Here is a 12,534-nt window from a genome sequence, read left to right on the forward strand (position 1 = left end):
AACAAGGAGGTGACCTGATCCCATCTCTGTTTCCCCACGAAGAACCCAGGTATTAATTTCCAGAGTGCAGAACAAGCACTCTGTGGCCCAGCGCTCCCTGTGCTCCCTGTGCTGATCCCGAGAGCCATTCCCACTTCTCCACTGGACTTCTCTTCCAGGCACTCACTGAGTGTGGCATCAGCTGTAGCCATATCCCCTGGCCGGGAGCTGGGGATGATGGTACCTGGACCTTTAGTTCCCACAGTCAGGCTCCTAAATTGCATCAAGTCATAGAGACCAGAGGAATGATTTTCCAGAGCTGTGAGGATCAGCTTTGAGTTGCTTTGGCACTTGGGAGGGTGCAGAGCTAGAATGTTGGGGTTTAGGCTGCTGAGCACCTGCAGGGAAGAGGGGCAGAGGAGTGCCCAGGATAGGGGCTGGGAGCAGGGGTCAGCGATCATGGATAGGGGCTGGGAACAGGGGTCAGGGACCAGAGTGAGGTGGGGAACAGCCCCCGTGGCACAGCAGCAGGTGGGTGTGGGCACTGCATGCTCGTGTCCCCAGGGCAAGGTGAGTTCTCCCTGCCTTCACCCGGCAGCCCCGTATCTATCAGCATTCCCTGCTGGAACATGGGCTCCCGCTGCTGCTGCTCCCCCGGGACCTTCAGCAAACAGAGGCTGAGGAGCAGCCCTTTGGGCTCAGGGGCAGCACCAGATCTGCCAGAGATACCCCGTGTTTGCACAGGCTTTCCTTCCCCTTGATCACTCTCGGGTTTTTAACTGTGCTCTTCCTGCTGTTTTTCTTTATGTCAGCAATTAATCTATTGTCCCTCATGAGGAAACATGAGTTTCCCTGGGAAGAAAGTCAGCCAGTTGTGCACACGTGAACGGGGCAGGAGCACATGTGTGATGCGAGGAGCTGGTGGCAGGGAGGGTCCCCACAGATCCTCACAAGCACAGACACTGCCTGTGGGACGGATGTTACTGTGGGGGTTACGCCTGGGAACTATGATGCTGTGGGTTTTTGGGGATGCAGGACCCTGCACGGCCACACACTTTACAGTGCCATTGTTTGTAGAGCTATTTGTTAAATGGCCCCTACAAATAGCAAAGTTTTAGGGTCTGCTGTCAGCTGCTCTCACTCCCAGCTCTGTATTCCTCGGGATACCCTGGTTCTCCAGCTCTGACTTGCCTCTGACTCCTCTACCCACCGTGTCACAGAGGGAGGGAGTGGAACAAGGGAAGCTGGGGCTGGCACTGGGCTCCACTGGCAGCTCTGTGCTCCCTGCTGGTCCCAGAGCCCCCCAAGGCTGTGTGAGCAGATGCAGCTCCTTCAGCCCTCGCTGCAAAACGCTGATACCAACTTTGATACAAGTCAGCATTAATGGGGAGTTTATTTGTGGGTCTTCTGCTGGCAGCAGCAGCAGCAACCATGTCTCTGCAAGGAGCTGAAAAGCTGCCAGGCAGATTCTTGAGTGAAAAGATGGCAATAAAAGGGCCCTGGCCATGGCACAGCCCCCACCTCCCCACGCAGCTGCAGCCAGTGCTGGTGTTATGGGCTTGTCTCTGCAGAGCTCTGGGCCCATTTCTTGCATCCTGAGCCCACCAGCTCTCAGTGATGTTTCCAAGCAGCGGAGGTGGGAGGGATGGCAGCTGGGAGCCTTCCTCCAGTCCTGCTGCAGCACGTGGCTGGGAGTGGGATCCAATGTGCACGAGAGCCGGGGGAAATGGAGCAGCCTGGAGAGAGCCCCCTCCACAGGGTTTAGATCCTTTTTCTGGCCTTGGCTGTATTGCCAGAGCACGCATGCTCTCAGCTGCCAGCACACTGCCTCCATCCAACGGTGGGAATCATCGAATCCCAGAACAGTTTGGATTGGAAGGGACCTTAAAGCTCATCTTCTTCCACCCCCCTGCCATGAGGGGACTTGCTCCAAGTCCCGTCCAACCTGGCTTTGAGCACTTCCAGAGGTGGGGCAGGCACAGCTTCTCTGGGCACCCTGTCCCAGGGCCTCACCACCCTCAGAGGGAAGGATTTTTTCCCAATATCCCATCCAAACCTACCTCTTCCAGTTGCAGGCTGTTCTATGGGAACAGGTACCCACTGCCTCAGCGTCACCCCAAGAGGCTCAGCAGTCCCTTCCTGTACACCTGGGCTGTTTCCAGGGAGATCCCCCGATTAGGACTCCCTGATAAAAAAGTGTCGACTCCATAAAGGACAGAGGCGATCCCAGCTCGAGTGAAAGCCCTCATGGCCATGAACCTGGCAAACAGCATTTGGAGCTCTGCAGCAAAAACAAAACAGACCCAGACGGCGCATATTTTCCTTCCTTTGAAAGGGAAAACACAAAGTTAAAGGATTTAAACCACCCCCCCCCCTTTTTTTTTTTAGGGGAATTAAAGCAAATATTCACATCTGGAATGACAACTCCTAACCCTGCCCCGTACCCCCAGATTAATCAGGGCCTGTAATGGAAATGCTGACAGACTCATAACTCCAACCTTTCAAACATGGATCTGGTGTTAAACTGCCCCTGCAGCCCTCCAAGGAGGGGACTCTAGTGACATGGGGGGTGGTGGGGGGCTGTTTGCCTCTGCCTGGCCAGGGAAACTGCTCCTCTGCGAGGCACTGAGCCCACAGCACGGGGTGCATGGGCACTCCTGTGCCCTCAGACCCCTCTGCCCAGCTACCAGGGCTGCTGCATCCCTGTTCTGGGTGCAGGGAGCAGGCACAGCTTGTCCCTTGGTCCCCAGGCTGTGCCCTCCCGCTGTCCCTGGGACAGACCTAGGCTCTGTCGTGCTGCACTGAGAGCTCGTGGGCCGGGGCTTTTGGCCCCCCCGAGGGCTCAGCTCACACTGGCTGTGCTAAACCTGTCGTGTTCTTCCCTGCAGAGCTGCTGGTCACTCCTGATCATCTAAACTTTGGGAGCATTAAGGTACAAGCTGTACAAATAGAGCCCGACGCCAGGAGCCCCTCGCACACGGCTCCGAGGCTGACGTCGCCCTCCCGCTCAGGTTTTACATCCCTCCCCAGAACGGCACCTCCAGCGTTGGTGACAGTGGCTCTAACGTGGTGGTGGCTTTAGGGTGACAGTGGCTCTGGAGTGATGGGTAGTTGGAGTATCCAGGTGCTGGCTCAGAGGGAAGGGCTTGAGGGACATGTGAGTACCCAGCTGGGGACAGGCACAGGGCTTCCCTGGTGCTGGCAGTGCCAGGGGCTCCGGTCCTGGGCAAGGCAATGGGGGGCAACAGCAACCCCTCTGCTCAGCTCTAGGGTGGATAAAACATCCCCAGCCTCCAGCAGACGGACCTGGAGACTGGGATGGATGTGCAGCTCTCACACACCCCTCAGTAATTCGGGGCTTTGCCAAAGCGTCCCTGACACCACAGCCCTGTCCCACCCCTGGCTGTGGCTGTGGGGTCCTGAGGGTCCCGGGGCAGGGAGCAGCCCCCAGCCCGCTGGGAGAGCGGCCGGGCTGGCGCGAGGGGCTGGGAGTAGAAGCCTCTATTGTTTTCCCACCTGTCCAAGTTACAAAGGGCCAAATGGATTTTCATGAAATGTTATTAAAAAATGAAAAGGGTTTGGCTTCCGGGCCGAGGCCCCGAGTGCCAAATCCGCCCCAGGCAGAGTTTTATGACTAAGTCTGTAATAAAAGCCTTTGAAAGGGGGGCTTAAAACTGGAGTCTCCACAGACCCTCTCCACTCTAGGGCAGCACGTGGGGGATTGCAATGTGTTCATATCCTGCTCGGCCTCTTCTGAAGGCTTTTTTCTGTGACAGAGACTGTATACCCTGGAGCATTCCGGCTCTGCTGTCAGTGTCCTGCTGGAGGTGGCTCCCAGGCAGGCAGGGACCCTTCCTCTGGCAGAGTTTGGCTGGGGGGAGCATCAAGGGACCAGGGGCAGAGGAGATTTAGCTCCAGACACATCCTAGGACAGAGCAGCTCCCAAAAAGCCCCGTGCTTGGTGCATGGCAAGGAGCCTGTGTGTCCTGAGGCTGCCCCGGGCCATCACCCCACGGGAGGCAGTTACCCTGCAGTGTCACCCCGTGCTCGAGTTGATGTTTCGGCCTCCAGAGGGTGGAAAAGGCATTTCTGAGGGTTTGTCTGAGGGCTGGAAGGCTGTGAGCACCCAATGGCTTGGGAAGGTCCTTGGGGAGTGAACTCGAATGGGTCGAGGTGGGTGATAAGTGGATGTCACACACTGAGTGTGGCACACGTGCTTCCTGCAAACGTGTTCTGTCTGCTCGGAAATCTGTGTGCAAACCTCAGCTTCAAATAATTTGTAAATAATGTTCTCATTACTTTGCTAGCTCTAATTAGGACAAAGGGGGAAGAAATGAAGTATTTAGGCTGACTCCCAGGGAAACTGCATAGAGCAGAGCAGCTCCATAGGCTGCAGAGCAGTATCCTAAAGGGAGTGCTGGAAGCCTTGAGCTGCTTAAATTTAGGCTGGGGAAGCCCTGGAGGTTAATGCAGGGCCTGTTTTGGCCTGGGGAGAGGAGGTGATAGATAAAAAGGCCTCTTTCATTGCTCTCCACGGCACTGCAGTGAAGGGCAGGCTGCAGATCTCCCTTTCCTGCCATCCATCGCTCCTCGGGCTGGAATCTCGGGCTGGGCTCTTTTGTGATCAGGGTTTCAATTGGCGTTGAACAGGATCAGTGCAGCAGAGCAGTGAGACATCACTACAGTGCTGCAAAGCCCCAGCTGCAGCTAAAGCTGTGTCACTTGATGGCTTTGCTGCCACCGCCGCCGTGTTCCCTGTCACTCACGGGCTGAGCAGGCTCTGAGTGCCAGCGAGGGATGGGAGGGTGTGGGGGTGTTGTCTGAAGTTAATGACCATGGGGGATGACAGGAGCTGCTGTTGGCTGGAGGTGACGCCTGTGGAGCCGCTGGCAGTCAAAGGACAGGTTGGGGTGGGCTCCTGGGTGAAGTCTGGTCAAGATCGGGGCTGTGAAGTGATCCCACGGGGCTCCTTGTGGTCATGGCTGGGCTCAGCTGGGTCACAGTTCACCAGATAAACCTTGTGGATTTTGGCTTCTACATGATGTCTAACAAATGAACACTCCAGCTTCGTGTGCCTGCTGCTTTGCCTGCAGAATAATCAGATATTGGGATGTTGGGCAGCAGAAGTAGCTGTGAAGGGACAAAACCCCTGTGCCCCACAGAAAATCGGCTCTGAGAGGGGAAACAGCTGAGCCAGGGTGGTGAGGCCCTGGCACAGGGTACCCAGAGAAGCTGTGGCTGCCCCATCCCTGGAAGTGTCCCAGGCAAGGTGGGATGGGGCTTGGAGCAACCCGGGATAGCTGTCACTGTCAGGGCGGTGGCTCTGGGGGGGTGATGCAAAGTTGGTGACACCGATGGGGCTGGACCAGGTCAGGGCGGCCAGTGCCAGCCAGGCACCCCCGCAGCTCTGGCACCATGCCACGGCTCGTGCCAGAGGGACAGCAGGCGATTCCAAAGGAGGGGTGGGCAATTCCCCCTCTCATTCCCCAGAGGACAGCAGCAGGAGGGAGCACATGGGCCTGGCTGTGCTGGGGTGGGCAGTCCCGCTCCGTGAGCCCCAGGAGAAGGGAAGGGATTGTTTGCTGCAGAAGGGAATGAGCTGAAGACAATGTCAAGCTCTGTAAATATTTATCAGATGAATGGGAGCAGGGTTTGAAACATTAGACAGCTGAGAAATGGCTGTTTTAATAATTCTCCTGATAAATGAAAACCTCGGGTGGGGGGACAGGGAGCAGGTCATGGGGGAAGGGAGTTGTTTAGAGATTTGGGGCTTGGGAAGCCATCCCGGGCTGAGATGGGGCCATGGGCCTTCCCCCTTGAGGATGAGGATGAGGAGCTGGGACAGCCCTGCAGGACCCGGTCTCTGCTGTCTCCCACACCATGGCCTGTGCAGGGCTGGTTTAGGGGGGACACAGGAGAGGCACACAGGGATGCATAAGGGAAAAAGACCCAATTCTCATTTTTTCACACCTTAAATTCCTGCTGCAGCGGAGCACGGGGGGAACATGCAAGCAGGGCATCCAGCTCTCCCTGTTTTCCCAGTTAAGCATCTAAAGCTCTGACTCTAAGGAATGCAGGAGCAGGGGAGCTCCTCCCTCTGCATCTCCTGGAGCTGTGCCTGGGCCAGGACCCGGGTCCGGCTCAGTGAGGCTCCATCGGCTCCTGGCAGGGGACACCCGAAATCCCAGGGTGGGGACTGGCAGGTGAGCGGAGCAGCTCAGCTCCACGGGCTTTGCTTTCAGATGTGTGTGCAAGTTCAGAGCTTGCATGGAGAGTTGATTAATTGCTGGCCATCTTGGAAGGGCTGTATTTTTTTTTAAATAGTGTTATTTTAAACAAAACTTTGCTGTTCCCCTTTAAAGGAGACATCTGGGCTCAATGTGGCAGGCAGGGGAGAGGCTGGAGAGCGGGGATGGGAGCAGGGAGAGATACGTGCAGGAAAAACACCGTCCCTGCACGGGAACCACGGGGCAGCTCACCCTGTGCCAGGGCCAGGGACCTGGGCCAGGACATGCCCACCTTCCTGGCAGTGCCGGGGGCTCTGAAGGACCAGGGATCTTTGGCCAAGCATTCCTGATTTGCTGCAGGGAGGGGAGATTTGGCTTCCCAATGACTTCCAGGAGAGAACACCTTGGAGATAAACCCCATGGCAGTGCTCAGGAATAGCCGTGCTCTGCATACACCAGGAAGATTCCGGCTGCTGCCAGGCGGGCAACAGGAGAGAAATACTGGGGAGATAAACCTTCCCCCTGCCATTCCTAAAGCAACCCCAGACTCCCTGGGGCTGGGTAGGGATATCCCACCTGGGCAGGCTGCCCTATCAATGCCCGTTATGGGATGTGCCTCTGGCTGTGGGCATTGGGGGACACGGGGGTGTTTGGGGTGCAGGGAGCTCTGGTCTGGCCTTTTATCCACCGTAAAGTCTTGGGCTCCTCTATTCCCTGGGCTCTAGGGCAAGCTGGAGCACAGCTGAGACAGAGGAATAAAGCAAAGCTTTTGTATTTATTTGTCTTTTAATGCTCTGCCATATTCACCTTTCAGGAAATTTCCGTCTGCTCCACGAGCTCCTTTCCCGGCTCTGCACAGCGGCTCCACATGGTTTCGTTTTCCTCGCAGCACCAATAAATCTGTGAGTGAAAGCGGCTGCTGGAGGGCTCTGCTCCGCGGCAGAGCCTCCTTCGCCCACGCAGGATGTCCGTGTCAGCAGCCTGCAAATCCTGCTCCCGCCCGGCGGGGAGCCGGGGATGGGGCCCTGGCATGGGGCCGCCTTTCCGCCGCGATGCCGCATGGGCAGAGGGCTCCTGGCGGGGCAAAAACTTCTCCAGTGGATCTGTTCGGAGCTGCATGGCTCTGCCCAGGCTCTGGGAACTCACCTGGAGCAACCAAGGGCTGGCACTGCCCTGGGCCAGGGGACAGGGTGATGTCCCTTTGGGTGCTGCAGGACAGGCAGGCACCAGCACCTGGCACAGCACCCAAAAGCTTTTCTGGGAGCTCCAGATGATTGCCCAACACTGTTCCATCAGCTGCAAAGCCTCCAGAGCAACTTTCCCCCCAAACAGGGTCCTGGGAAGCAGAAATCATTGCCAGGTTCTCCTCACTTCAGCCAACTTCTCAGCTCCCACTGTGAGAAACGTGTGTTTTTAGTTAATGAAAGCTGAGATTAACTCATGACCCCAGAGTCTGGGAGATGGCACTTTAATAAAACTGATAAATAGCAGCTTTCTGATAAAAATCACTTCTTAAAATGCAACACGATTGTTTTCCCTCCCTCTCCGTGGCTCCCCAGGCTCAGGCGTAGCTTGGGAGGGCCTGAGGGCACAGAGAGGGTGTGAAACAAGAAGGTTGTGGGTTTGTTCCCCAGCAGAAATTGCCTGTGGTTTGCTCCAGGGCTGGCAGGTGCTCCAAGCCGAGGCTCCACTCTCAAACGGGCTCCCTGGATTAGAAGCAAACACTGTTATCCTTTATTCCTGTAGATCCTGTTGATATCTCATGAAAATGATTTTGGCTGCACTCATGGTTCAGGCTGGGAGCTCTGACATCCGAGGGCAAAGCCTGTTCTCTGCCAAGCAGAGACTGGAAATCTTCGGGCTGCCAAACCCCCTCCTCACTCTCCCTCCTCCCCAGCCTCCGGCAAAGGTGGTGCAGGGTTTGCTGGGCTGGAAAATTGCATTTTCCCACTCACATCCCAGCCAGGGCCTGGCCTGGCAGACAGGGGGCTGGACTCTCCTGTCCCCCCTCCTGGTGACAGGGGCCTCATCTGCAGTGTCCCACCAGCTCTGTGGGTGTGTGGTGCTGGGAATGGCCTCAAGTTGAGCCAGGAGAGGTTTAGTTGGATATTAGGAACACTTCCTTCATGGAAAGAGTGTTCCAGCCCTGGCACAGGGTCCAAGGGCAGTGGTGGAGTCCCCATCCCTGAAGGGATCTAACAGCCACATGTGGCTCTTGGGGACACGGGTTACTGGTGGCTTTGGCAGCGCTGGGGAACAGTTGGACTCCATGGGCTTTTCCAACCTTTTGTAAACGATTCTTGGCATTTACAAGGCCATGGCTGTCCCAGTGGAGCAGGGCACAGGTTCCTCCTGTATGCAGATCAAGGCCAGTGCTCAGTGATACCCTGCTCCAACTGCCTTCATCCCCTCCTGCTCTTCCTCCTCCTCCTCCTCTCAGCTGCCTGGTGCTTTCTTCCCAAGCAATGCTCTTTCCCCAGCTCCCCCAGCTGTCCCTATTTCTAAATCCATCCTGAGTTACAGCTGAACTGGGATGCTCAGGGAGGGCTGACTCTGCAATCCAGCCCCTGGTGTTACCTTTCCCTTTGCTCCAGGGTTTGATCCATCTTGGATAACCAGAGAGCTCTTCTGGGGAAAGCAGCTATTTTTATTTCAGTTCTTACACCAACCCAAGCACATTTCTGCAGGCACAAAACAAATTCCACGTAGAAGAGAATTAATGTGGCCCCAGAGCTGTGCTGGGAATGATACAGACACAGCAGAGGAATGAGGCCAGAGCCCTGAAGATACCTGGGAGTAAGAAAATGTTCACTGACAAGAAAAGCTGTCATTAGTGGTTTATGAAGGTGTTTGTCCTGCCTTGTGGCAGGAGAGAGAAGGGAGAAGTGGGATTTTGGGCGGCTGTTTTAGCCATCCCCCACCACAGCAGGTCACAGCTGCCTCCATCCAGAGGAGCCCAAACGTCACTCATGGTCCCCTTTGCCCCTCAGCTGCACCCCCTGGTGCTGCTGGCAGGGAAGGGGGCACAAGCAGGATGTTTGCTCCTGGAATGATGATCCCACTGTCCTCATCCCCATCGCTGTGCCTGCGGGAAGATCAGCAGCTGATTGGGAAAGTCATTTTCTAACAGCACAAATCAATATTTATTATAATGAAAAAGAGAGATTGATATCAGGAAGGGTGATAATAATAAAAACCCCCATGTCTAAAGTTATTATTTGTATGTACAGCCGAGGATGAAAAAAACATCCCCAAACAGAGGCTTTGTTGGTTTCTTTTCCTTTGTAGAAACAGACTCCTCTGATATTCTCCCTCAGATGCTCCCAGGCACCCTGCTGAGGTTTTGATGTTCGGCTTGCATCCAGAATATTGAGCATGAAATCCAAACATTCCTTCTGGAGGCAGTTGAGGAGACACAGTGAGGAATAACAGAGGGGCCTGCACCATTCCCTGGGGGAGAGGAAGACCAAGGGGGCCAGGGAGACCCAGAGCTGGGGGGTCTGCAGGTAGGGCACAGCACCAACCAGACCCGCATTTTGAACTACTCTGAGGTTGTTTTTTGTATTAGGCCTACAAACATTATGCCCAGGGCTCTACAACCTGAGCTTTGCTGCCTGGGCCACTGGGCAGGACTGTGTCCTGTGGAGGCAGCAGGAACCCACCAGTGGGAGGATGGTCAGGGAGAGGTCTCACTAATATGTGCACCACAGACAACCTCACCTGGCCAGGAGGTTGTGTGGTCACTTCCCAGATCCACCTCAAGCTCTCCTGAATCTGGAGCAGGTGAGGCCAGGAGATGCTGCTGGAGAATGGTTTGGGAGAGTGGTTCTGTGGAAAGAACCTCCCCAAGATCTCAGAGATGAACCCAAACATCAGCACCTCCTCACCAGTGGTGACTTCTCAGAATGCAGCATCTCCAACTCCATCCTCGGAATACACATGGTTAAAGCAGAAGAAACAAGGCAGATTTCAGGATGGTGTTGTGGAAATGGGGCTCAGAGGATGCTCAGACATGAGCAAGCCTGTTCCTGTGCCAGTTCCCTGAGCTCCTGCTCCCCAGATTCCTGCCCTTTGGCCCAGCTGGCAGTGAGGGAGAGCAGGGACCAGGCAGGAATGAGCTGTCTCCTTAGCAAGGCGAGCTTCCTGAGTAATCAGTAAATCAGTTTTGCGTTCATTAAATCACCATTCCCTGTCTGGAGAAGCAGCCATTAACTAATTGATCCTGCCGGGTGCTGTACCCGGGCTCTTTGCTGCTGCTCCCACTGACACTCTGCTCTCTCCTGTCACTGCCGTGTGTGCACTCCCCTGGCCATCTCCAGCCTCTCCAGCAGCCCTTTGGAAAACAAGCAGCATTTCGGCATCAGGAACCTCACTAAGCAGGTCTGGGCTTTGGCTCCGATGCCTGGAATGTGCTGATCACAGGTACTTCGGAGTGATCCAGTTGCCCTCATTACAACCCCTTCCCCTCCTGCACTCCTGCTCTGGGCTCCCTCACCCCAGGTCCTGGGAGGGGGTTTCCACTGTCCCCCCCCAGCCCAGCTTCTCATTTCCCAAAGCTGACATCTGTAACTCTTCTTCGCTTTGCATAGCTCATCCCTGTTCAATTTTCCCTTCTGAAATGCTCTAAAGCTCCCAGGTTTGCTCCTTCAAAGGACGCGAAGCTCTCCTCTCTTTCTCAGAGATTAATTATAGCTTCAAACACCTGCAGAAACTTCCCTCAATTACCGGGATTGTGCTCAGGAACTTCTCCAGGATTAAAACTTCTCCTGCCTTTCACTTGACAAAATCTTGCTCTGAGCCAGGCCCAGGCCCCACTGGCAGTTACAGCTGAAAGAGGCACAAATTTGGGTTAATCTGACTAAAACTCTGCAGTGTGCAGAGAGGGGCTGTTTTCCTGTTTCCACCCACAGAAGGGTTACTTTTCTGCAATCTTGGAGCACATCTGAAAGCCAAATCCTTTATTCCTGCTCACACATCACCACTCAAGTGCCCAGTTTTGCTCTTCATCTCATCAGTAGTGGCTTCCCGGGGCCAGGCAGGGCTGTGGCAGGAGGGAAAAGGGTCAGGGATGGGAGCTGAGCTGGGGATGAGGGTGCCGGAGCTGGAAAGGGCAGACGCATCTCGGCACTGGCTCCTCCAGAGGCTCTTCAGGGGACAGCTGGAATTCATGGCTATGACACCAGAGGATGCACAGCTCTGCTGCACTGGAACCTCCACTGTTCTGTGGGATGGAGGAGAGAGGAGAGGGGATGGAGAAGAAATGGAAAAGGAGGCAGAGAAGAGGTGGAAAAGGGGTGAAGAAGAGATGGAAAAGGGTGTGGAGAAGAGAGAAAAGGGGATGGAGGAGAGATGGAAAAGGGGGTGACAGTTCACTGAAGGTGACATGGGGCATACTTCACCCTAGGATACCACTCTGCCCCCTCTCTGCTGCCTGTGGGAGCATGGGACAGCCCAAGACACATCCTCACTGGAACCCGCTCCCCACTTTGGAGGCTTCTCCTTTTCCCAAGGGTGAATCTGAAGGGCCCAACAATTTTCCTCCCCACTCAGGCACTGAAGGAGACCCAGAATGATTTGATTGATATTGGTGGAGACAGTGAGATGACAACATTGACTGACAAACTGCTTGTTTCTCTCTGACTCTCTTTTTAATTTCTGCAGTTAACGCAGCGTTCCACGAACCCTCCCCAGAGGATGAAGCACAGAGTGATCCGGGGGGGCTGTCTGGGCTCGGTGGCCCAGCACATGGTGTGTGCTGTGAACACGGACCCCCAAGCTCTTTGCAGTGAAGGGAGGATGAAATTTATATCATCCCAGTGAACTGATCCTCTTATCTGCATTGTCTGCTCAGCATCTAATGAACTAATGAAATATGCAACAATTCAGCTCTAGAACAGACCTCGCTTTTAAATTAGCACTAATTAGAGATAATTATCTTGGCTGGTTTGATGTTTCTGTGTAATGAGCTTGGGTTTTCTTTTATTGGGAATTGGTGTGGTCAAATATACGAAGTGACACGCTGGATTTCCACAAGTGCATCCTCATTCCTGACTTGCTTCAACATCTCCGAGGGTTCCCCTCCCCTTCTGATGCCATTCCACTGAGCTCCCCTGTTGCTGCCCCTCCTTGATGGTGGGAGGGGATGTAAGGGAAGAGGCAGGAAAAGGCACTGCAATCCCTGCAGCTCCCACCCTCCATGCCCTGTTCTTGCTCCCCCAAAAAGTCTGGGGAAGGGGTAGGACGGACACCCGGCTCCTGCTGGCACTTGGCACCAGTGAGCTGTGGCACAGGTGGTCAAAAGTTCCCCTTCCCTGGCCCCATCCCCCTC

At 55.1% G+C, this 12,534-nt stretch overlaps 1 long non-coding RNA gene across 1 annotated transcript; it reads left to right on the forward strand.

Annotated features, from left to right (window-relative positions):
* The first annotated feature begins 6,102 nt into the window (after positions 1–6,102).
* On the forward strand, positions 6,103–12,230 carry LOC109145021. The gene is made up of 3 exons (XR_002046143.3): positions 6,103–6,182; positions 7,021–7,108; positions 11,868–12,230. It is a non-coding gene; the product is annotated as an uncharacterized LOC109145021 (long non-coding RNA).
* The last annotated feature ends 304 nt before the right edge of the window (positions 12,231–12,534 follow it).

The sequence above is a fragment of the Corvus cornix genome, chromosome 4A, assembly GCF_000738735.6.
Source record: "Corvus cornix cornix isolate S_Up_H32 chromosome 4A, ASM73873v5, whole genome shotgun sequence".
Taxonomy (NCBI): Eukaryota; Metazoa; Chordata; class Aves; order Passeriformes; family Corvidae; genus Corvus; species Corvus cornix.